This window comes from Miscanthus floridulus, chromosome 19 (genome assembly GCF_019320115.1).
Source record: "Miscanthus floridulus cultivar M001 chromosome 19, ASM1932011v1, whole genome shotgun sequence".
In the NCBI taxonomy this organism is placed as follows: Eukaryota; Viridiplantae; Streptophyta; class Magnoliopsida; order Poales; family Poaceae; genus Miscanthus; species Miscanthus floridulus.
In genome coordinates, this window is record NC_089598.1 from 14,438,505 (window position 1) to 14,462,441 (window position 23,937).

A 23,937-nucleotide genomic window follows, 5' to 3' on the forward strand; every position below is an offset into this window, starting at 1 on the left:
TCTACGGAGCCAAGGCCATCCACCCCACTGACTTGGAATATAGTTCCCCGAGGCTACAGACCTACAACAAGCAAAGTAACCGCACCGCCCACGAAGACACCCTCGACCAACTGGAGGAAGCCCGAGACGTTGCGCTGCTACATTTGGCCAAGTATCAGCAAGCCCTGCGACGCTACCAAGCCCGGTGCATTCGAAGCTGAGACCTGAAGGTGGGCGACCTAGTGCTGAGCCTGAGGCAGAGCAACAAGGGCCGCCACAAGCTCACCCCATCGTGGGAAGGACCATACATCATCGCCCAAGTGCTGAAGCCCGGAACCAACAAGCTAGCCAACGAGAAGGGCGAAATCCTCACCAACGCTTGGAACATAGAACAGCTACGTCGCTTCTACCCTTAAATTTCCAAGCATTGTATACATTGTTTCTCTAAATACAATTAAGAAGCGTTCTTTAGTTGTCCTAATTTTTTGAGAAACCCCCCAGGCCCATCGAGGGCCTCAGCGATACGATAACTCCATTAGGGAGACTTGGCTCTGCCTTTGTAGAACTGAGCCTCCCTTAGGGGCTAGAAGGGGGGGACTCCCCCCTAAATCCCACGCACCGTTTTTTAGTCATTTTTCGAAAAAAAAAATTCTACGCCAAACTCTCTATCACGCTCTGACAAGTCAATTATAAAAGACCTAAGGACCGAAAGTCTGTCTCAGGGCCAAAAGGTCGGCCGAGTCATGAGACGGTCTACGCCTCCGGGCTACGGCACTCCCTCACCACCTTTTCACCCTAGGGACAGCTTAGGCTCCGAGGAAGTCGTTTGCAAGTGATATGCTTAGAAACAAGACAGAGGGTAGACGCTCAGAAATACAATAAAGAAAAACGATTAAGAAGCATAGACGCATAAGTATTTCAAAAAGGCCTCGATAGGCCACCAGCGTTATGATATGGTAATATAATCCCTAATTTATTTACATGGCCTCTCGGGCCTAGGTCAGGGCTCGGGGTCTCCAGCATCGGCAGACGGCAGGAGGGGGATCACCTCCTCTTCAAACAGCCTGGCCAGCACCGTGCTGGGGCCCTCAGCTGCCTCCATCAGCTTTGTGACCTCCTCGTCGGCCTCCTCATCATCCTCGGGCAAGACATAGCCATCGCTGACGGTCTCGAGGTCGACGCTGGCGTAGTGTGAGGAGATGATGGCCAAGGCACGCTTGACGCCCGCGTGCAGTGCCCCCCGGAGTCACTCACACACTTGGCCGCTCAACACGACCAAGCGGCTCTTAAGGGAGCTGCCCGACTAGGCCCCCTCAACCTACAGGGCCTCGCATACGGTACAGGCAGCACTCTTCAGCGCGTTGTGCTCCCCGATCTCAGCCTCAAGTGTAACAACCCAAAAATCCACACACCAAAAATCACAACTACAAATTTTTGTTTTGACCCCATGCAATGTTGAGTGCCATGTGTAGGAGCCAACCCTAGGTATTGCATGTAAGTATAATCTAAGTAGTCATTTTCATAACCATATCATGACCCATGTCATATATGAGTGTTTAAATCCCCAACACGTAAAACCTTGCATGCATAATTATTATTGTAACATGTGATTTGGACTTTCATTGCTTATGTGATACGTGACTAACTTCTTTAATAATTGATAAACCTTCAAACAATTAATACTCAACTCAAAGGATAAAATAAAGAAAAGAGGGAGGCAGCAGCTTAGCCCAGCCGAAGCCTCACCTGCCCTTCCACGTGCGTAGCCCATGAAGCTAGCCCAACATCGCTGCCCGCACGCGCACAGCCGCTGACGAGCCAGGCCTGCTCGTCAGCCATCACACGTCGCACGCAGCCACATCGCACCAAGCGCCTGATGACCTGACCCCGCTTGTCAGCACAGTAGCGTCTTCTTCCCCTCGCCCACGCATTCTCCCCACGTGATCGGGAGCCAACCAGCGTGGCAGCGCATGGGTCACGCACATTGCATGACCCTATTTCCCTTGCGCCGCGCCTACTCTACCGCACGCAAACCGTCGGATGCGCCGCACGCATCACCACCGACCGATCGCCGTCCGCCATTGGAACCCTTGGAGCTCGGCTATAAAAAGCCAACATCCATGAGACCTAACCCTCAGCCCATTCACCACCGCCGCTGGTGGCATAGCACCACACAACGTCAAGCTGAGAGAGAGGGAGGAGGGAGAAGCAAGGTGGAGAAGGAAGCCGCTACGGGGAGGACCTCGCTAGAGCAAGGAGCGCCGCCCCGATCAGCTACAGCGACGTAGCTACTCGGCACAGCACTGCATCACCTCATCATGGCCTCGCCTCGCCACCGCAATGCCACCCTACTGCCATGAACCCAATGGTGAGCCATCTTGCTGAGACCACCTCCCTAGCCAAATGGAACGTGCACCGCCATAATCGAAACATGGCTAAAGCTTCGAGCTCTGGCCTAGCCCAACTGGTTACCTAGGGAGACTGCCATGGCCATGCTTGCTGAGACCAAGGATGCACCGTGCGTGCTGCCATCAGCCAAAAGGAGGACCCTAGCCATGACGCTGTACATCGAAACAGGAGCACACATGCACGAGCATGCTCACCATGGCCGAGAGCACAACCATGGCGAGACCACCACGTCTTCTACGTCGTAGTAAAAAGCGATGTTGACACCCCAACTGGCACCGCCATGATGAGAGACACACCATGCCCATCTTAGCCAAGGAAGAAGGCCACTAGAGCCCTGCGTTGCCGCACCGCACCTCGTCGGAGCGCCACTGCCTCTGTTTTGCCCCCACCACCATGGTCGGAGCCACTAGGAGCACCAGGAGCTCCTTCAACACACCCACCATGGCCGTAGAAGCACCGTGGAGCCCACATGCTCCTCCAACTGGACTCTCGCTACCACTATAGCCCTATCCATACATACCGACGATCCCACATCGCCGTTCACCATGGCCGGGACTCTAGGAAGCCCCAGCCACCACCTTGACCCCACCGTTGCACTTGCCGAGGCTTGGCGATGCTTTTGCCTACCTTAATTGAACACCAACGCCGTGGGTAAGGCTCGTCGGTGACCTCACCACCGATGGAAGCCCTGTCGGGAAAGAGTAGGGGATTTTCCCCTCGTCGACCACGTCTCGAGCAGCTCCGCCAAGCACCGACCACGACCACGTTGACCACGTCCCGAGCAGCTCAGCCAAGCACTGACCACGACCACATCGACCATGTCCCGAGCAGGTCCGCCGAGCACCAACCATGACCACGTCGACCACGTCCTGAGCAGCTCCACCGAGCCCCGACCACGACCATGTCGTGCACGTGAACCAAACCCTAGGAAGGAGTAAGTGGACCAAGTCCTTCAAAGATCGGCTCTACGGTCTATGGACCAACACAGGCGGGTTCACCATGAGCCATGCCTCGCCTGCGCCCGTGGACCATGGGCCGTTAGTGGCCTAGTAAGATGATGTGGCCGCACCAGCGCGCGCCATGTGGCGGGCCAAAGCCCAGCCCATATCCAGGCCCAACCAGCCTAGTTTTGAGGCCTGGCCTATATTGACCATTGACTAGTCAACGTTGATCGTTGACCAGGGCCACATGTCAGTGATCCAAGAGCCCCTGGTCCCACCTATCAGTAGCTGATGACGTAGATGACGTCATGCTAGCGTCATGATGATGTCGACGGAACCCCACCTGTCAGTACAGAACCGAGACGATGACGTCATGCTAATGTCATACTGACTGATGTTAGCATGCCACGTGGACCAGTCACAGCGTGACACGTGTCAGCCCTAAATTAATCAGCCTTTATCATTTTTAGAAATGATTGAAACTTCGGAAATTCATAACTAATTCATGCGAACTCAGAAAAATACAAGACCAGGACTAAAATTCATCTAAAATCGAGCTCTACGCAATGAACCCATGTTTGAGTGCATTTAGCTCTTTTTGAATTTCCATTGCTTTTGTGCTATTCTATAGACGTCGCTAACGCGACTATAATACGATCGTTTGCAGACTCAGAGGAGAACTAGACGGACGAGGACCGAGAGTACCGTGAGGAGTACGGAGATGACTTCACTGAAGGTGCCACATCCTACCCAATCTCGTAGCACCTATTACGCTCGAGTTTGGTGATCTTATCTTCAAGTTATTCTGAATGAATGCTACTTTTGATTCCACTAATACGGCGATGTAATAATTTATGTAATTCCGCACTTTATGTACTCTGATATTATCATTGTATGGATGTGGTATTCGACTGAAATTTAGGTAATATGATCTACAAATGGTCTTATTACACTTCAACTCTATGGATTTCCCTTCGTAGAAATCAGGTCACTTCAGTTGGTATCAGAGCCATACTTGACCCTAGGACGAAACCCTCAGAAATGGATGATAGAATAGGACATGAACAGCCCTTCTTTCGGTTATATACCGACCCTGCATTCACTTTGATGCAAGGCTTACCTATTATTGACCTGCTAACACATGTTCCTTAAAATATGCAGATGGCAACAAACGTCGACTGGCCGCCTCTAGGACCGCTACCTCTGGACCACGCCAAGCTTACCTTCAACCTACGTGAGCTCAGGGGTTTTGCATCGACCCTCTTCTAAGTTCTCGTCATGTTAGGAGTCCCTGACGAGCTTATCAAGGTCACCTGCACCGGAAAGCCAGCTCAGGAAGGAGGAATCGAAGGACCGATTGTCACCTCAGTCGAGTTTCCAGCTAGCACTACCTTACCTTCTGTCCTAGCTTTCACCGAGTTGACTATAGAGGACACAGTCGAGGAGGGACTATGAGCTATCTCACACAAGGCACTTTGTAGAGTGATAAGGGACCACTATGAGCACCTAAAGACGACAGAGTTCTGTCTACTTCCCTAAGCCCTTGACCTCAGCCTTACCCCTAGTGAGTAGAGTTTCATAGCCAACAGGGTTATCTTTGCTGAGGAGGACAGATGCCTTCACATCTTAGCTATTCACCTACTAGAGTAGGACAGGTACGTGACCCAACTGGAGCAGAGGAGACATCAGGATCAGGCCCTTCTGTGGGAGTACCAGGAGCGAGACTCACATAGAGCACAGGAGCGAGCTAGTCTGCTTGAGACAGTTGCCAAGCTATAGGACGAGCTCAACCGTCGTGAAGAAGTCCACAGAGCTGAGGTCGTTGACTTATAGGACAAAGCCGCTGACCTAGGCAACAGGAACTGCTATCTCGACAGTAAGGTCTTGGAGTTGCAGAGGGAGTTGGATGACAAGAAGGCCAAGTTCAACGCAGAGGAGATAAAGAGAGGTCCAAGGGGATTGATATACTAAAAATCCAATCCCAGAACAAGACCATGACTCAGGATCTAGAGGAGCTTAGGAAGAAGGTCATTCATAGCCAGGGTCACCTGATCGAGGCACTCAGGTAGAATGGGTACCTACAGGACAAGTGTGAGAGGACTTGGTAGGCTTAGCAGAAGTCTGATAAGAAGCGCCTTAGGAAGATGAAGGGTATGTGGGATCAGCTACCCAAGGAGATTCGCAGCAAGACGAAGCCTAGGATAGAGGAGTTTGAGTTAGCCCCGACTCACCTCAACCTAGACGCCTGCCCTACCCTACCTGGAGCCAAGCCTACTAAGGAGCTCGCTGAGGCCTTGAAGTACGTGTCCTGACTCCACAAGTCTGACGAGGCGATCAAGATCGAGAATAGTCGTAGTCCAGCTGTGGTGTACGAGCTAGAGTAGATGACCTTGCATGGTCATAAGTCATGTCAGTGGCTTCCATAAGTTGTACCCCATGATGTACCCCTTATGAGATGTAATATGAGTCACTATGCGTAGTACGATTCTCGCGAGTCTCTAAGTATAGCTACTAGAGATGATGCTATGTAATAAAACCCATGTAATGAATATTTTGGATCTTATTGCATCTTATGAATCTTATTGCTTCTTTGTAATGAGTGTTGGATAGTATAAATGTTTTTCTTTAAAATTGTAAAAATCATGTAATCATACTGAATTATAAGCACTTATGGCACAAACACTAAAAATCCTATGATCCATGTTACAGATGCTGAACCACCGATCTGCTCGCCTAATAAACCGTGGATGTACGCCCACCCCCGAACTAGTCGAACCAAATGGGGGGTGTTGTGGCAACAACCGTGGCTGTGGCCATGGCCGTGGCCGTGGATGTGGAGGGATACCCTTCAACCTAGAGAATACCCCACCGCTTGATGAGGAGAACATTCCGCCACCACCACCACTGACCCTGGCAGAGGTGATGGCGCAATAGACCCAACTTCTTACAGCTCTTATTAACAGAGCAAACCATCGCCAGTGAGGTCAACAGAATGACTTCCAAAGGAAGCTAGAAGGATTTCTGAAGCTAAGGCCACCTACCTATGATGGCACCAACCCTGACCCACTTGTAGCCGATGACTAGCTCAAGGAGATGGAGAAGAAGCTTGACCTCACTACTTTCACCGACGATGAGTGTGTTGGAGCTACCACACACCAGCTCATAGGTGCAACATGCGCCTAGTGGGACAGTTTTAGTGATTCCCATGAGGACCCTGCCAATATCTTGTGGGATGAGTTTGCCGAAGCATTCATTGAGTATCACATTCCCAAGGGCATTATGGAGGCCAAAGCCGAGGAGTTCCGCAACATCAAGATGGGAAAGGACAGGGTGACAGAGTACACCACCCGCTTCACCAACCTTCTACGCTATGCACCTTCCTATGTTGTGAACTCTAAGAAGGAAAAGTTGTACTATTACCACAAGGGACTTATCCCGCACATCAAGTTGAAGTTTGGTAGTATTGAGAGTAACACGCTGTGTGCTCTAGTGGATCGCTGCATCTAGATTGAGAAGGACCATGCTGAAGCTAGAGAGGAGTACAGGGAGAGGAAGCGTAAGCCTAAGGAGTCCTTCTGTGGCTATGATCGCAAAAGGTTCTATAGAGATGCACCATCCAGGGAACGCTCTTGCCACAACAAGGATGACAACCATGGATCAAGTAGGGGTAATGGAGGCTACACCACCAAATACTCCCGCCTTGCTCAAGATCGATACACCCGGGACTGATATGCTCAGGACCGCAACACTTAGGACCATTTCAACCATTCTCGCTCAGCAAATGAATGCTCAGCATAGAACCGCTCTACACTAGGCACTAGAAACTGGAAGGCACCCGCGCCAACCCCTACCGGCAGTGCGCCTTTCACCTGCTTCGCTTGTGGCCAACCGGGTCACAAAGCCACTGAGTGCCCTCAGAACTCAGCCGCTCAGATGTCTCAGTTCAAGGGATCTGCTACTCGTGGACGTCTCAACCATCTGGACATCGAGGAAGCACAAGCTGCCCCTGATGTTGTGTATGGTATGTTTTTAGTTAATGGCAATACTGCATTAGTTCTATTTGACTCCAGAGCAACTTGTTCTTACATATCATCTAAATTTGCACGAGAGCATGACTTACCTATAACCCCACGTGGAAAGCCTATTATTACTAGTTCACCTTTAGGAGACCTAAAGTGCACCCACATCTGTAAGGGAGTGAGTCTTACCATTGAAGGTCTTGTCTTTGATGCCAACCTAACCCTGTTACCTTCCACAAACCTAGATGTCATCTTAGGTATGGATTGGCTAACCATTCACTGAGGCATCATATCATGTTCACCTAGATACGTCCAAGTGACCCACCCATTGGGCCAAGTTATTAGATGTGAACCTCAGTCCAGAAAGTCCACTTCTATCCTATGTGCCCTTAAAGCCAGTTCAGAATCACAAAAAGAGGAGAAAACAGTTCATGATGTGCTTGTGGTTAGAGACTATCCCGATGTATTCCCTGAAGAATTACCGGGTATGCCACTAGACCGTGATGTGGAGTTCATCATTGATCTCTTACCGGGAATAGGACCCATTGCTAAGAGACCCTATCGCATGTCAGTTGATGAACTGGCCGAGCTCAAGAAACAACTTGATGAGCTCATCTCAAAGGGATATATCAGACCTAGTGCTTCACCCTAGGGATCCCCCGTTCTATTTGTTAAGAAGAAGGATGGTTCGATGAGAATGTGCATTGATTACCAGAACTTGAACGCAGTTACCATCAAGAACAAGTACCCCCTACCAAGGATTGATGATTTGCTTGATCAGCTTCGAGGTGCCAAGTATTTCTCCAAGATTGATCTCAGATCTGGCTATCATCAGATGAAGATTTGAGAGAGTGACATCCCGAAGACAGCTTTTGTGACTAGATATGGGCAGTTTGAGTTCACTGTGGTGTCCTTTGGACTCATGAATGCTCCTACATACTTCATGAACATGATGCATAAGGTTTTCATGAATGAACTAGATAAGTTCGTGGTAGCATTCATTGATGACATCCTTGTTTATTCACCCACTACTGAAGAACATGAACATCATCTGAGAACTGTGCTTGAGAAACTAGCCCAACATCAGCTCTATGCAAAGTTCAGCAAATGCGAGTTTTGGCTACAGAAAGTTGCCTTCTTAGGCCATGTACTATCAATTGAAGGTGTTGCAATTGACCCAACCAAGATTGAAGCTGTGAAAGAGTGGGATCAACCCTATAATGTGATAGAAATCAGAAGTTTCTTGGAATTGGCTGGATATTATCGTCGATTCATCGAAAACTTCTCCAAGATAGCTCGTCCAATGACCAACCTTCTGAAGAAGACTAAGGAGTTTGAATGGATGCCCGAGTGCGAATAGAGCTTCTAGGAATTGAAACAGAAGCTTACCACAACTCTTGTGCTAGCATTGCCTGATATTAGCAAAGATTTCATGGTCTATTGTGATGCATTCCATCAAGGACTTGGTTGTGTACTAATGCAAGATGGAAGAGTGATAGCATATGTGTCTCGATAGTTGAAAGAACACGAGAATCGTTACCCTACTCATGATCTTGAGTTAGCAGCAGTTGTGCATGCCTTGAAGATCTAGAGGCACTACTTGATAGGTAACAAGTGTGATATCTACACCGATCACAAGAGCTTGAAGTACTTTTTCACTCAAGAAGATTTGAATATGAGGCAATGCCGATGGCTAGAATTGATCAAGGACTATGACCTAGAAATTCACTACCATCCGGGAAAAGCTAATGTAGTTGCAGATGCTCTCAGTCGCAAGAGTTACTGTCACACTTTGATCACTGAATCCATACCACCTGAGCTCAAGGAAGAGAATGAAGATTTCCAACTTGAGATACTACTGCAAGGCTTGTTGAATGAGCTCCGCATACAGTATGATCTCACAGATCGCATCCGTTGAGCTCAAAAAAGTTGTGAAGAAATCGAATATCTCCATGGTCTGATGAAACTAGGCTATAAGACCAACCACTAGGAAGATGGACAAGGAACCATCTGGTTCAAGAACAGAATCTATGTTCCATCTGACCTAGTGCTACGAGAGGAAATTCTATCAGAAGCTCACAATTCCAAGTACTGTATCCACCCTGGAGGTTTAAAGATGTATCAAGACTTGAAGAAACACTTTTGGTGGAAAGGCATGAAGACAGACATTGTGGGACATGTGGCACGGTGTGACACCTATAATAGAGTCAAGGCTGAACATCAAAGGCCTACAGGATTGCTGAAGCCTCTTAATGTTCCCAAGTGGAAATGGGAGAGCATATCCATGGATTTCATAGTTGGATTGCCCTGTTCACAGAAAGGCAATGATTCCATCTGGGTGATTATTGATCGTTTGACCAAGATTGCTCACTTTGTACTAGTTAAGACCAAGACCGATGCCGAAAAGTTAGCAGATCTATATGTTGAGCATATTCTCAGACTGCATAGAGCTCCCTCTAGTATTGTATCTGATCATGGTCCTCAGTTTATGTCCCAATTCTGGGAAGCCCTGCACAAGTCCATTGGAACCAAACTTGATTTTAGTACCGCATATCACCCATAGACAGATGGACAGATAGAACGAGTAAATTAAATCTTAGAAGACATGCTTCGTACTAGTGTACTGAATTATGGCTCTGATTGGGAGAAATGCCTACCCTATGCAGAGTTCTCTTACAACAATAGCTACCAAGCCAGTATCAAGATGTCACCATTTGAAGCTCTGTATGGTAGACCTTGTAAGACACCTTTGATGTGGTCTCAACCAGGGGAAAGATCGTTCATTAATTCCGCTAAGATCCAAGATGCAGAAGGAGTTGCTCAAGTGAAGGAGAATTTGAGGATTGCTCAAAGTCGATACAAGAGCTATGCTGACAAAAGAAGAAGAGAACTTGAGTTCAATGTGGGAGACTTCATCTATCTCAAGGTATCCCCGCTACGTGGAACTGTCAGATTCCATGTGAAAGGAAAGCTTGCCCCTAGATTTGTTGGACCATACAAGATCTATAAAAGGATTGGAAAGCTTGTCTACAAACTTGAGCTACAAGACAAATTGGCGGGTGTGCATCCCGTATTCTATGTATCACAGCTACGCAAGTGTTTGAGAGTGCCTGATGAAGTAGTTCCAACTGATACACTTGACATTCAAGACACTCGAGTATAAAGAACATCCTATCAGAATTCTGGGTAGAGACACCAAAAAGACCCGAAGAAAAACTATTCCTATGTGCAAGATCCAATTGAGCAATCACACTGAGAGAGAAGCAACATGGGAGAAAGAGTCTGACCTTCGGCTACAATATCCTTATCTCTTCGAAGAGCACGTTACGCTTTAATCTCGGGGATGAGATTCTGTTAAGGGGGTAGGACTGTAACAACCCAAAAATCCACACACCAAAAATCACAACTACAAATTTTTGTTTTGACCCCATGCAATGTTGAGTGCCATGTGTAGGAGCCAACCCTAGGTATTGCATGTAAGTATAACCTAAGTAGTCATTTTCATAACCATATCATGACCCATGTCATATATGAGTGTTTAAATCCCCAACACGTAAAACCTTGCATGCATAATTATTATTGTAACATGTGATTTGGACTTTCATTGCTTATGTGATACGTGACTAACTTCTTTAATAATTGATAAACCTTCAAACAATTAATACTCAACTCAAAGGATAAAATAAAGAAAAGAGGGAGGCAGCAGCTCAGCCCAGCCGAAGCCTCGCCTGCCCTTCCACGCGCGTAGCCCACGAAGCCAGCCCAGCATCGCCGCCCGCACATGCACAGCCATTGACGAGCCAGGCCCGCTCATCAGCCATCACACGCCGCACGTAGCCACATCACGCCAAGCGCCTGACGACCCGACCCCGCTTGTTAGCACATTAGCGTCTTCTTCCCGTTGCCCACGCATTCTCCCCACACGACCGGGAGCCGACCAGCGTGGTAGGCGTGGGCCTGGGGTCACGCACATCGCATGACCCTATTTCCCTTGTGCCGTGCCTATGCTACCGCACGCAAACCATCGGATGCGCCGCATGCATCACCATCGCTCGATCGTCGTCAGCCATTGGAGCCCTTGGAGCTCAGCTATAAAAAGCCAACAGTCAGTGAGCCCTAACCCTCAGCCTATTCACCACCGCCAGTTGGTGGCACAGCACCACATAGCGTCAAGCCGAGAGAGAGGGAGGAGGGAGAAGCAAGGTAGAGAAGGAAGCCGCTGCGGGAAGGACCTCGCCGGAGCCAGGAGCGCCGCCCCGATTCAGCTACAACGACATAGCTACTCGGCACATGCACTGCATCACCTCATCACGACCTCACCTCACCACCGCACTGCCACCCTACCACCACAAACCCTACTGGTGAGCCATCTTGCTGAGACCACCTCTCTAGCCAAATGGAACATGCACCGCCACGATCGAAACATGGCGGAAGCTTTGAGCTCTGGCCTAGCCCAACTGGTTAGCTAGGGAGACCACCATGGCCACACTTGTCGAGACCCAAGACACACCGTGCGCACTGCCATCAGCCAAAAGGAGGACCCTAGCCATGACTGCTGTACATCGGAACAGGAGCACACATGCACGAGCACGCTCACCATGGCCGAGAGTACAACCATGGCGAGACCACCATGTCTTCTACGTCGTGGTAAAAAGCGACTGTTGACACCCTAACTAGCACCACCCTGACGAGAGACACACCGTGCCCATCTTAGCCAAGGAAGAAGCCCACCTGGAGCCCTATGTTGCCAGCACCGCACCTCGTCGGAGCGCCACCGCCTCTGTTTTGCCCCACCACTGTGGCCTGGAGCCACTAGGAGCACCTAGGAGCTCCTTCAACACACCCACCATGGTCGTAGAAGCACCATGGAGCCCACACACTCCTCCAACTAGACTCTCGCTACCACTGCAGCCCTGTCCATGCATACCGATGAACCCACGCCGCCGTTCACCATGGCCAGGACCCTAGGAAGCCCCAGCCGCCACCTTGACCCCACCGTTGCACTTGCCGAGGCTTGGCGATGCTTTTGCCTACCTTAATTGAACACCAGCGCCGTAGGTAAGGCTCGTCGGTGACTTCACCACCGGCAGAAGCCCTGTCGGGAAAGAGTAGGGGATTTTCCCCTCATTGACCACGTCTCGAGCAGCTCCGCCGAGCACCGACCACGACCCATGTCGACCACGTCCCGAGCAGCTTAGCCGAGCACCGACCACGACCATGTCGACCATGTCCTGAGCAGGTCCGCCGAGCACCGACCTTGACCACGTCGACCACGTCCCAAGCAGCTCCTGTCGAGCCCCAACCACGACCATGTCATGCACGTGAACCAAACCCTGGGAAGGAGTAAGTGGACCAAGTCCTTTATAGACCGGCTCTGCGGTCTATGGACCAATGCAGGCGGGTTCACCATGAGCCACTGCCTCACCTGCGCCCATGGACCATGGCCTGTTAGTGGCCCAGTAAGACGATGTGGCCGCACCAGCGCGCGCCACGTGGCGGGCCAAAGCCCAGCCCGTATCTAGGCCCAACCGCCCTAGTTTTGAGGCCCGGCCTATATTGACCATTGACCAAGTCAATGTTGATCGTTGACCGGGGCCACATGTTAGTGATCCAAGAGCCCCTGTCCCACCTGTCAGTAGCTAATGACGTAGATGACATCATGCTGGCGTCATGATGACATCGGTGGAACCCCACCTGTCAGTACAGAACTAAGACAATGACGTCATGCTGATGTCATACTCACTAATGTCAGCATACCACGTGGACCAGTCACAGCATGACATGTGTCAGCCCTGAATTAATCAGCCTTTATCATTTTCAGAAATGATTGAAACTTCAGAAATTCATAACTCATTCATGCGAACTCAGAAAAATACAAGACCAGGACCAAAATTCATCTAAAATCGAGCTCTATGCAATGAACCCATGTTTGAGTGCATTTGGTTGTTTTTGAATTTCCATTGCTTTTGTGCTATTCTATAGACAGTCGCTAACACGACTATAATACGATCGTTTGCAGACTCGGAGGAGAACCAGACGGACAAGGACTGAGAGTACCGTGAGGAGTACGGAGATGACTTCACTAAAGGTGCCACATCCCACCCAATCTCGTAGCACCTATTACGCATGGCTAATATAGAACTGCTATTGCTTTACTTACTGTTATATTCACACTATGATAGGACTTGCATGGTAGTATGCTTACTTGATGGCCTTTACCTTGACTGCAACCTTACCTCTGCTTACCCTGCTATTAGGCTAGACACACACTTGCTGCTATATTTCATTGCTTATTACTTCTACTACGCTTGTACTACACTGATGCGTGGTGGAAACTGGAGATATCTGGACTATGGGGAGAGTGCTGCTTGTGTGACTTGGGTGCATGGAGGGTGAGGGTTGTGTTGACCAAGTTGGAGTATACGATGAGCCTAGGGCAAGTCTTGCCATGTGGTGCTACCTGGGCACCCCTAGAAATGGATACCTATGGTGGGTAAATGGTATATGAGGTGGCCCTAGGGTGTGAACCTATGATGGGAGGAGCCCGGGGTGGAGGTGCTGTGGTGGCACGATAAATGGAAACCCTGATGAAGACATTCTGGCTTGGTCATCCCTAAGGACTTACTAGTACTCAGATTCACCAGAAAGCCTTATGTACCACTCACCCTATATGGTGCAGGACGGCCGGACTACTTGGTAGGATATTGCCACTACTGCTAGGTTGATAGCGGACAGTGTAAGGAGGTATGGGGCATGGAGGATTTCCCCCACACCCTTCTGAGACTTCATGGAGACCTTGTGGACTCGGCTCATGACTCACAGTTTCAGCCACCCCAGACTAGACTTAGGGTGTACTAGGGCTGAATGGTAGAGTGGCATTATCCTAGGCTAGCAAGCGGCCGAAATTAGCCCAGTTGATGACGATCAGCGAGGAAGGCGGATATTGTGGTTATGTAAAACCTCTACAGAGTGTATGGTTGATCGATCGATACATATGCTGACTTGTCGGCTATGGACCTTTCCTAGGTTTCGCTTAAACTAGATAGTGAGATGAGTCCTTCTCTTCTTCCCCTAGGAGAGAGTGTCGGTCGTAGCCAGGGGCTATAGGCCATGAGACAGTGCCGAGAGGGAGTTGGCCTATCGACTGAGCGATGGTATGGTGATGATGTGGAGATGGTGGTATATCGATCCTAGGATCGAAACCTAGCTCTAGACAGAAATGGGGTGGAATGGGTGTGGGAGTGGTGTTCAAACTTGACCAACTATTATTATATACTTGATATGCTAAAACATAGGAAACCCTAGCCTTATAGGTTCTTTTTGATTATATCCAACTTGCATCCAATTTCCACAAAGCAATGCTCATAGGGTGGGAGTGGCCAGTACAAATCGTACTGATAAATTTTGGCACACAGGTTCTGCTGAGGAGTATAGCTCCGAGGAGTTTGACGGTTGAGGGGTTCATTCCTATGCTCGAGTTTGGCGATCTTATCTTCAAGCTGTTCTGAATGAATGCTACTTTTGATTCCGCCAATGCGGCGATGTAATAATTTATGTAATTTCGCACTTTATGTACTCTAATATTATCATTGTATAGATGTGGTATTCGACTGGAATTTGGGTAATATGATCTACAAACGGTCTTATTACACTTCGACTCTGTGGATTTCCCTTCGTGGAAATCAGGTCGCTTCATCAAGCACCGCCTACACCACGACAGAGGCCTCGGCTGCCCGGGTGACCTCCTTCTCCAACTCTGTGCCAAGAGGAAATGGAATGGGGTTGAGCGCAAAGGGAAACAAGCCAAATAGGGGCAGAAGCCTATGGGACTCACCCTCAGCCTTCTCCTCCCAGCGCTGGGCCTCGACCCGAGAGGCCTCGACTTTCTCCTTCCAGCGCTGGGCCTCGACTCGAGAGGCCTCGGCCTTCTCCTTATAGCCCTAGACTTCGACCCGAGAAGCCTCAGTCGCCATGGAAGCCTCTTTCTCTAGCTCTGCACCACGCTAGGGAGTTGGGAGTCGAACACAAGAAAAACAAATAAAATAAAGGGAACAGGACTCACCCTCGACCTTTCCCTTCTAGACCACAGCCTCAGTCTGGAAGGCCTCAGCCACCTCGAGGGCCTCTGCTAGGGAGCCTTTCATCAGCAGGTGCGCACCCTGCTCCACCCCTAGCTGCCCAGTGAGGGCCTTGGCAGAGGTCGTTGCTTCTTCAGCCCAAGACCAAAAGGTGTCCCGATCGTCGGCCACCCGGATCAGCTCCTCCTCCAGCTCCTTGACCTGCGCCGTCAAAGGGGCGACCTGCTCCTGAGCCATGGCCGCCTTGGCCTTCATATCGACACAGCGAAGGTGGAGGTCATCTACCTCCGCGCTCCACACCGACAGAAGCTCGTTGGCATCAGCAAGCAAGCCCTTCTGCCGCTGGAGCTGGTCCTAGACGTCCCTCTCCCATCGGAGGAACAATGACTTCCCGAGGGACTGGGTCTCGAGCTCCTAGATAGGCAAAACAGGGGTCATTCACTACGAGAAAACTCAGAAAAAGACAACACCACATGAGAAAAGAAGGCGCGAAAACTAGGCGACCTCGGACAGATCGTCGACCACGACGGACAGCGCTGTCCGTAGTGACCGCTCCGCCAGCTAGCGGTATTGCTCGAAGGTGTCCCTAGCACCCCCCCTCGACCGCGTCCTCAAGGGCAAATAGAGGCTCCCCCTTCAGGGATCGTCCCGGCTCTACCACAAGACACGTGGGTGATCCCAACTGCAGGGCTCGGGCCGTACCCGCACAAGGGCTGAGCTTCCCTCACCCGAGGTCAGAGCTGGCTCCTTCATGGTGCCAGCCACCTCGACGTCGACCACCTCATTCGCCCGGGAAGTATCGTCGGAGGAGACTGAATGGACCTCTGCTTCCTAGGCGCTCTCCTGCAACGGCGGTGGGCCTTGGACCGGCGGCGGTATTGAGGCTTGTCCTGCCTCCACCTCCACTTCCTAGGCCGCTGGCTTTGCCGCGCTCACACCGGCTCCCTGCCACCCCATGCCTCGGCGGTCCTGGGCACCTCGGCCTCTATCGCCTGAACCTCAGAAGTCCGAGGGGGCCTCTGTCTCACCCTCGGTGGCCTCGACAACTGAGGGCGCCTCGGCCCCATCTGACTCGCAGGGCCTCGGCCTCATGGGGCGTAGACATTTCCTCCCCCACTCGCTCCATGGCCGCCCTGGTAACCTCCCCCTAGGGTGACCAGCTCCTTCGAGTCGACCTCAGCTGAGGCCCCGCCACTGTTGTACAGCGGCCTATGCCTCCACCACCTGATGAGCGGTGGAGCCCAGTGCTCACCTTGAGCGACTTAAGCGGTGCCAGGGCAGGCACCTCCGCCTTACGCTTCCGGCTGAATGCAAAACACCCACTTGGTCAGCATACGACCATAAAGCAAGCGGGAAATGATGCGAACTCCAGTCGTAAAAAACACTCACCTCGAGCGAGGGGGGCAACCGCTTCGGCACTGCGACCTGCCTCTACAACAGCGGTGGCGGCGGCTGGTGGCATGGCCCCCGTATCCGTTAGTGCCAGCCGGCCCTCGCTGGACTCCGACACCCCCTCGGTCCTCTACGGGGGCAGTTGTGTAGCCCCCGCCGCCACCTACTCCACCTTTGTTGTTGAGCCCACCGGGCTGACGGTGCATTTTCCCAACGCCCGCGCCTCAGGCATGTCGGCCTCGGCCCTAGGGCGGGTGATCACCGGCCTCGAGGCGTCTCCACCTCCTCCTGGAAGCGCCGAGCTGCTCGCCGACACCCCGAGCACTATCTCCCCAATGTTGGGGAGATGGTCCAGGGGACCTCGCCCCATCTTGCTCTCGTCATCTCCATCCGAAGCATCCATCGACAGTGACGGCGATGGGGATGCCTCTAACGGGAGACCGTCCTGCCTCTGCTACCGGTGGCGCTTCTCCAGTCTCTCGTGCACAAGGATCTTCCTCGTATGCTTTGCCTCCTTGACGTCCTTTCGCCTCTTATGCGCCTTGGCGTGTGCCCGGTTCACCGCCCGCCGCGCTGCGTCCTCCGGGGTGGTGGAGGCGCTGTGGCGGGGAGGCTCGCACGTCTCTCATCCCCTATAGGAACGGCGAACGCAAATAAAGAACCGGAAAATGGTAAGGGACGAGGAGGCCTCGGGGGCCGCAGCAGCATGTGACTTACTAAAGAAAGGTACCCCTACAATGGGCGCATCATGAACGGGGTCAGACCACCGATCTTCAGCCACCCCTCCATCGTCTCTCTCACCCGACGAAGAATCTCCTCGTCAGAGAGGATGGAGGCGGACATCCGGATACCCTTGATCAGCTCGTTTGGTCTCATCTTGAACAGGCACCGGCGCTGAGCCATCAGCGGCAGCACCCTCCGATGGTGGAAGGCCGCCACAACCACAGCGGTCGTGAGGCCATGGCCACGTAGCCTCTCCAGTCCCTCCAGGAGCGGCTGCAACTTGGGCTGATCCCCCTTCGGGACGCCATACTTCCACTTCTCCGGATAGCTCTCCACGATCCGCCCGGTGTAGGGGGGAAGTCCACCATTGTCATTGCAGGAGGTAGAACCAGCTGGTGTACTAGCGGCGATTGGTTGACATGAGCTGGGCCGGGATGTAAGGCTGCTGACGGTCTTGGCACACTTAGAGAGTGCAGCCACCAGGCCCTCACCGCCTTCCTCATGCCCAGTCATGCCCGTCGGCTTGGTGGTATGCCCCGCCCGGAAGAGGTGGAGCCACAGCTCCCAATGGGGGCAATCCCCAGATACCCCTCGCAGACGGCAATGAAGATGGCCGCCTGTGCGACTGGAGTTGGGGTTGAAGTTGTGGAGCTCCACGCCATAGTAGTGTGGGAGCGCCCGCATAAACCGGTCCACCGGCAGGCTGAGAGCGCGCTCGTGGAAGGACACTGAAGCTCACAACATAGCCATCATGCAGGCCTCAGCTCTAGCTCGCCCGATGGAGCAACCCACTCTGGCCTGTTGGGGTCGGTAACCGGATGGAGAAGGCCGTCATCGACAAGCGACTGGAGTGTCTCCGTGGATACGTCGGACTGACCCCAAGCGTCCGCCTCAATGACGACAGTGCCAGCCATTGAGTGCGGTGGGGAAAGCAACTACGACCGTAAGCCTCTCTCTCTCTCTCTCTGCTTCGCCCTTCTCCTTTCTTCTCCCCGGGACTCTCTATTCCTAGCAACAGCCCGAGGGTGGCAAAGGCGAATGCAGGCAAGGTAAGGAGGGGAGGGGCGAGGCTTGTTGCGTATTTATGCGGGAAGGAGGCAAAACGGATGGGCGACAAAATCGGGGAAGTTTCCCTTAAATCTAATACAGTTAATCCAGATCCGATGTTACCGCCCATGTACCCACCTTTTCCTCATTAAATTGCGTGAACAGTTATGTTCCATCCGCTGACATGGCGTTGCGTTCGACCAGCTGCAGTGGCAGGCGTCGTTCCGCCTCCCCGAGAAAATCGCCTCAAAAGGCGTGCCTACCGTTGTCAAACCGGTGGGGGGAGGAATATCCCCCACCTGATTCCTTTTAGACGAAGGAACTGGGCGCCAAGCCTGTTACGGTCTAGGGGTTCGAAGGCTAGGCCCCCAAGAGTTTTCGATAGTCACCCCAGGGTAATAGAGTCAGGGACGACTATGGGCAAGCCCATACGAGGCCGAGACCCAAGCAAGCGAAACGCTTGGGATGCCCTAAGTCATGTCTGAGACCAGCAGAGAGGTCTTCGAATAGGGATCCTATCGTAGGGAGGCACCGAGCCACTAGGGCTCATCGAATGGCCCCTGGCACCCACTAGAGAAACCCTCTGGTACTCTTGGAGTGTGTCTTTGGACCTGCTAGCCAACCCCTATCGAATGGGGCATGGGCCTCCACTCGGACTTACCCGATAACAGCTCACCGAAAGTGCCATCGCTCGCGCCCATCGAGGGTAGCCTGGCATATTCCACCCCTCCTTCCTGAACAAAAAGGATGCGTGAGGGTCAGTACAAAAAGCTAGGGGAACCCCTAATGGCCCTCTCACTCCGTGCAGAGGCTAGGGGGCTCTTCCTGCAACCTTGCCGAGACCCAACGACCCAGGCTCGCACTCGAGGGGACTTGGCAAACAACCCCTCCTTCTGAATGAAAAGGATGCGCAAGGGTCATACAAAAAGCCAGGGGAACTCCTGATGGCCCTCTTGCTCCGTGCAGAGGCTAGGGGGCTCTTCCTGTAACCTTATCGAGACCCAGCGACCCAGGCTCGCACTCGAAGGGCCTCGGCAAACAACCCCTCCGTCCGAACAGAAAGGACGCGCAAGGGTCACACCAAAAGCCAGGGGAACCCCCGACAGCCCTCTCGCTCTGTGTAGAGGCTAGGGGGCTCTTCCTGCAACTTCGCTGAGACCTAGCGACCTAGGCTCGCACTCGAGGGGGCTCGGCGAACAACCCCTCCGTCCGAACGAAAAGGATGCGCGAGGGTCGCACAAAAAGCCAGGAGAACCCCCGACCGCCTTCTCGCTCTGTGCGGAGGCTCGGGGGCTCTTCCTGCACCCAGGACGAAGACAAGCGACCCGAGCTCACGCTCAAAGGCCTAGAAAAATGCGAAAAAGGGCATCGAGCCCGTTATAGTCTAGGGTTCGATGGCTAGGGCCCCCGAGGGTTTCGACAGCCGCCCCAGGACAGTAGAGTTAGGGACAACTATGGGCAAGCCCATGCATGGCCAAGGCCCGAGCAAACGATTGCTCGAGACGCCCTAAGTCGTGTCCGAGACCGGCATGGAGGTCTCTGAATGGGATCCCACCGTAGGGAGGCACCGAGCCACTGGGGCCCATCGAACGGCCCCGGCACCCACTAGAGAAGTCCCTCTGGTACTCTTGGAGTGTGTCTCTAGACCGCTAGCCGACCCCTATCGAACAGGGGCATAGGCCTCCACTTGGACTTACCCGATAATAGCTCACCGGAGGTGTCACTGCTCGCGCCCACCGAGGGTAGCATGACATCCTCCACCCCTCCTTTCGAACAAAAAGGATGCGTGAGGGCCGCACAAAAAGCCAGGGGAACCTCTGACGGCCCACTCGCTCCATGCAGAGGCTAGGGGGCTCTTCCTGCAACCTTGCCGAGGCTCAGCGACCCGAACTCGCACTCATGGGCTCAACAAATGCAATAAAACCCCTCTCACGACGTAAGAAAAGCCCCTGGAGGAATAAATCCACTCCTCTAGGGCCTCGGGGGCTACACCCGGTGGGTGCGCTCGCGCGCATCCAGCAAGGCCTCGAGTACGAAACACTATCCCGCCAGGAGCTGCTGCGAGCCGAGCCTCGTCAAAACCTCAAAGAGAGCGCTCACACTCTCCCTGAGGCTCGGAGGCTACTATCAGGGTACTACTATAAGGGGTCCCCTAAGCAACAATCGAAAAACTCGCTTAGACCCCGTAAAAAATCAAAGCCAAGGGACAACTATTGGCTAAACCCCGGCCATGTCCGAGGCCACCTACTCTCCGTCTCGCTAGAGGCCTCGCACGGAAAGGTCTCGGACGGCCTACCGAATTTCTGCCTCGCTCGAGGTCTCACGCGAAAGGCCTCGGCCGAGGATCCGATTCTCCATCTCGCCCGAGGCCCCGCGTGTACGGCCTCGGACGAGACGCCGAATCTCCGTCCCGCTCGAAGCCGGCTCGGCAATAACCCCGTCGCCTCTGCCTCGACCGATCTCCCCAACAGAGCATCACGACCAATTAATGCGACCAACCACTCCCGCGATATCAACAGAACGACGGCTCGACACAGCGGAGTGGCCGACGAGACGCTAGTCACATCGAAGCCATGCCGTCCAGGACCGGATAGGGCAGGGGTTACCGGCTGTTGTGCTTAGCACTGTGCCCACGACTGACACCCATACCGCACTATGCTACCTAACCCCTGCTCCAGGAACAGCGCTGGCGTGGGGAGTCCCAGGTTAATATAGCCTCGGAATCAGTATACAGGACCAATCACTCCCTCCACGCCTCGGTAGTCTACTTCAGGGTCTCGACAACCTCGGGATTCGTGCTCGTCGAGCCCCTCCACGACGGCTCGGCCTAGGCACCAACTAAGCCTTGGCTCTTCACGTGGTCAACACACAGCAACCAGCACGTCGCTTGCCAGGCCCTGCGTCAAGCCATCACTGGAGCTCCCACGTCGCGTAGGATCGGATGTGACCGGCGCGTTGCTCCAGTACTTCAAGGGCAGGACCACTCCATCAACCATGCCGCCACAATAACAGGCTACAGGGCTCGGATATGCCGCCTCTGTTCGCACGGCGCCACGTAGCTAACATATATATCATCCCTGTCCCCCCCTTTTACTATAAAAGGGAGGGACCAGGGCCGTTTCTAGGGACAACCAGTTCAGGCTCACGAGCTCACGAGGTAGACAAACACACACTCGAACACTTTGTAACGCGCACTCTTCCCCACTGCTGGAGATCAATATCTCAAGCAATCCACACCGCTCCACGCCGAGACCTGAGACCAGCTCCCTCTCTCCACCCTGCTTGTAACCCCCTACTACAAGCACTTCGGTGCAAGGAATACAAGATCGATTTCTCAGACTGGATGTAGGGCACCTATTGCCTGAACCAATATAAACCTTGTCTCTTTGCATCACCATCTGAAATTAGGAGCACGCAGTACATTTTTACTAGTTGATCGAGGAACCGTCGGTCCGAAACACCGACACCAGGCAAATTATAATGATACGCCATTCCATCCTATTATACAATTCCTTTCTCAGGCAAAGCAAGGGTCTTCTAATTACCTCCTGGAGCATCGCTGAGAGATCATGCCTAATAATTGATGGATCAAGATGCCATAAAAGCAACCTACCACAGGACAGAAGATATAACTAAATCAGTATACTCCATGCAGTGACAACAAAGATACACTTAAGCATAATTATAGAAAGCAGATGCTTAAAAGTCCATACAGTGACAACAAAGATACACTTAAGCATAATTAAGATGGTACTGCCTGTCAGTGTACTACAGATAAAAATAAAGTAGAGTGGTTTGCTGGTGAGCAACAACACTACAGAGCAGGGGCGGAGACAGGGCCGGTGCTGATGTTCAATGATAATATTATTTTGGTAGCTCAGTGCAACTATTGTCCTGTTTGTTTGATTGGTTTGACTTATAAGTCATGGCTGAAAATATTGTTGGTTAGTTTGGTGTGAGAGAAAAATACTATTCGTTGGCTGATAAGCCATGGCTTATAAGCCAAATACGACCAAGCGAACAGGCTATATATTATATATAGAATTGAATATGCGTTAATCATATATAAGACCTGCAGTGTACTTAGCATCCCTCTTGGTTAAGTTCTGGCTCCGCCCCCACTACAAAGATTATTATCCAGTAAGCACAAAATTGCACTCCGAGCTTTCAAGATACCCCTTCGCACTTTACAAGCACTCCTCAAATTCCAAATGTAAGTTGTTTTAGAATCTGTGTTGGTCAAACACTCAAACTTCTTAAAATTCTCACCATCAATATATAAACAGCTATTAAGACTCAGAACACAAACTTGATATTACTACACTTCTCAATCCTCATTATAAATCCTTTCACAATTTGTAATTACTTTTTTCTAAAATAACATATTTTCACATAAATCACTAGTCAAAGTGTCAGATTAGAGACCATGGCAATGTCCTAAATGACTTACTTTGGAATCAGAGGGACTGTTTCCGATTCCTACTACATGTTTGCAGCAAAGAAATGGTGTACACTTAATAATAGCACATAAACTACAATACCAGCACATCTTTTACTTCCTTAAATCTTACTTTTATTAATAGCACACGATGATCCACAAGTAATTGCTGCAAGTATACTGCATACCTCAGTGGGATTGAGTGGTCACTAGGAAGGACATGATTGGAAGGATGGTTTATTAACTCCGCAGCAATCAGCAATTGTTCCGATATGAGATACTCTTTCTCTCTCTTCCTTGTAATACATGGCCTTGTTTAGTTCATCCAAACTCATGAAAAGTGCACTATATAAAAGAAGATTTTCCGTCACATCAAACTTACGGTACATGCATGGAAGTACTAAATATAGATAAAATCAAAAACTAATTGCACAGTTTGCTTTAACTTTGCGAGACGAATCTTTTGAACCTAATTAGTCAATGTTTGGACAATAATTCACAGATACAAACTAAATGCTACAGTAGAGAATTTTTACTGTACAAAATGCCCAACTAAACAGCGCCATGGTAAAGGGAAAAGACACTGGTAGTGAGGGGATAGCACGACCGTTTTCGCAACAGCATACAACAGATTATAAGAATGCCTTCTACATTGAAGAAATAAAAGTGTCAACATTAACAAAAAACAGATAATCAACCTACAGGGAGAAAATATCATTTATAAGCTGATCTCTCAACTGTGAAACTGCTCACAAGTACTCCTAAACATTATGAATGTCACATCATCTGGCCACAGCATTGATGAGCACTTCCTGTGACATTAGACATGCCTGATTGCAACGTGTGTCGGACGAGAGCCCTGTTAAATATATATATATATATATACGGCCGTGCTATTCCACAGGCCAAAA

At 51.3% G+C, this 23,937-nt stretch overlaps 1 pseudogene; it reads right to left on the minus strand.

The window, feature by feature from the left end:
* The window catches only part of LOC136525597 (uncharacterized), a 35,299-nt pseudogene that overhangs the window by 9,413 nt on the left and 1,949 nt on the right, over positions 1-23,937 (minus strand).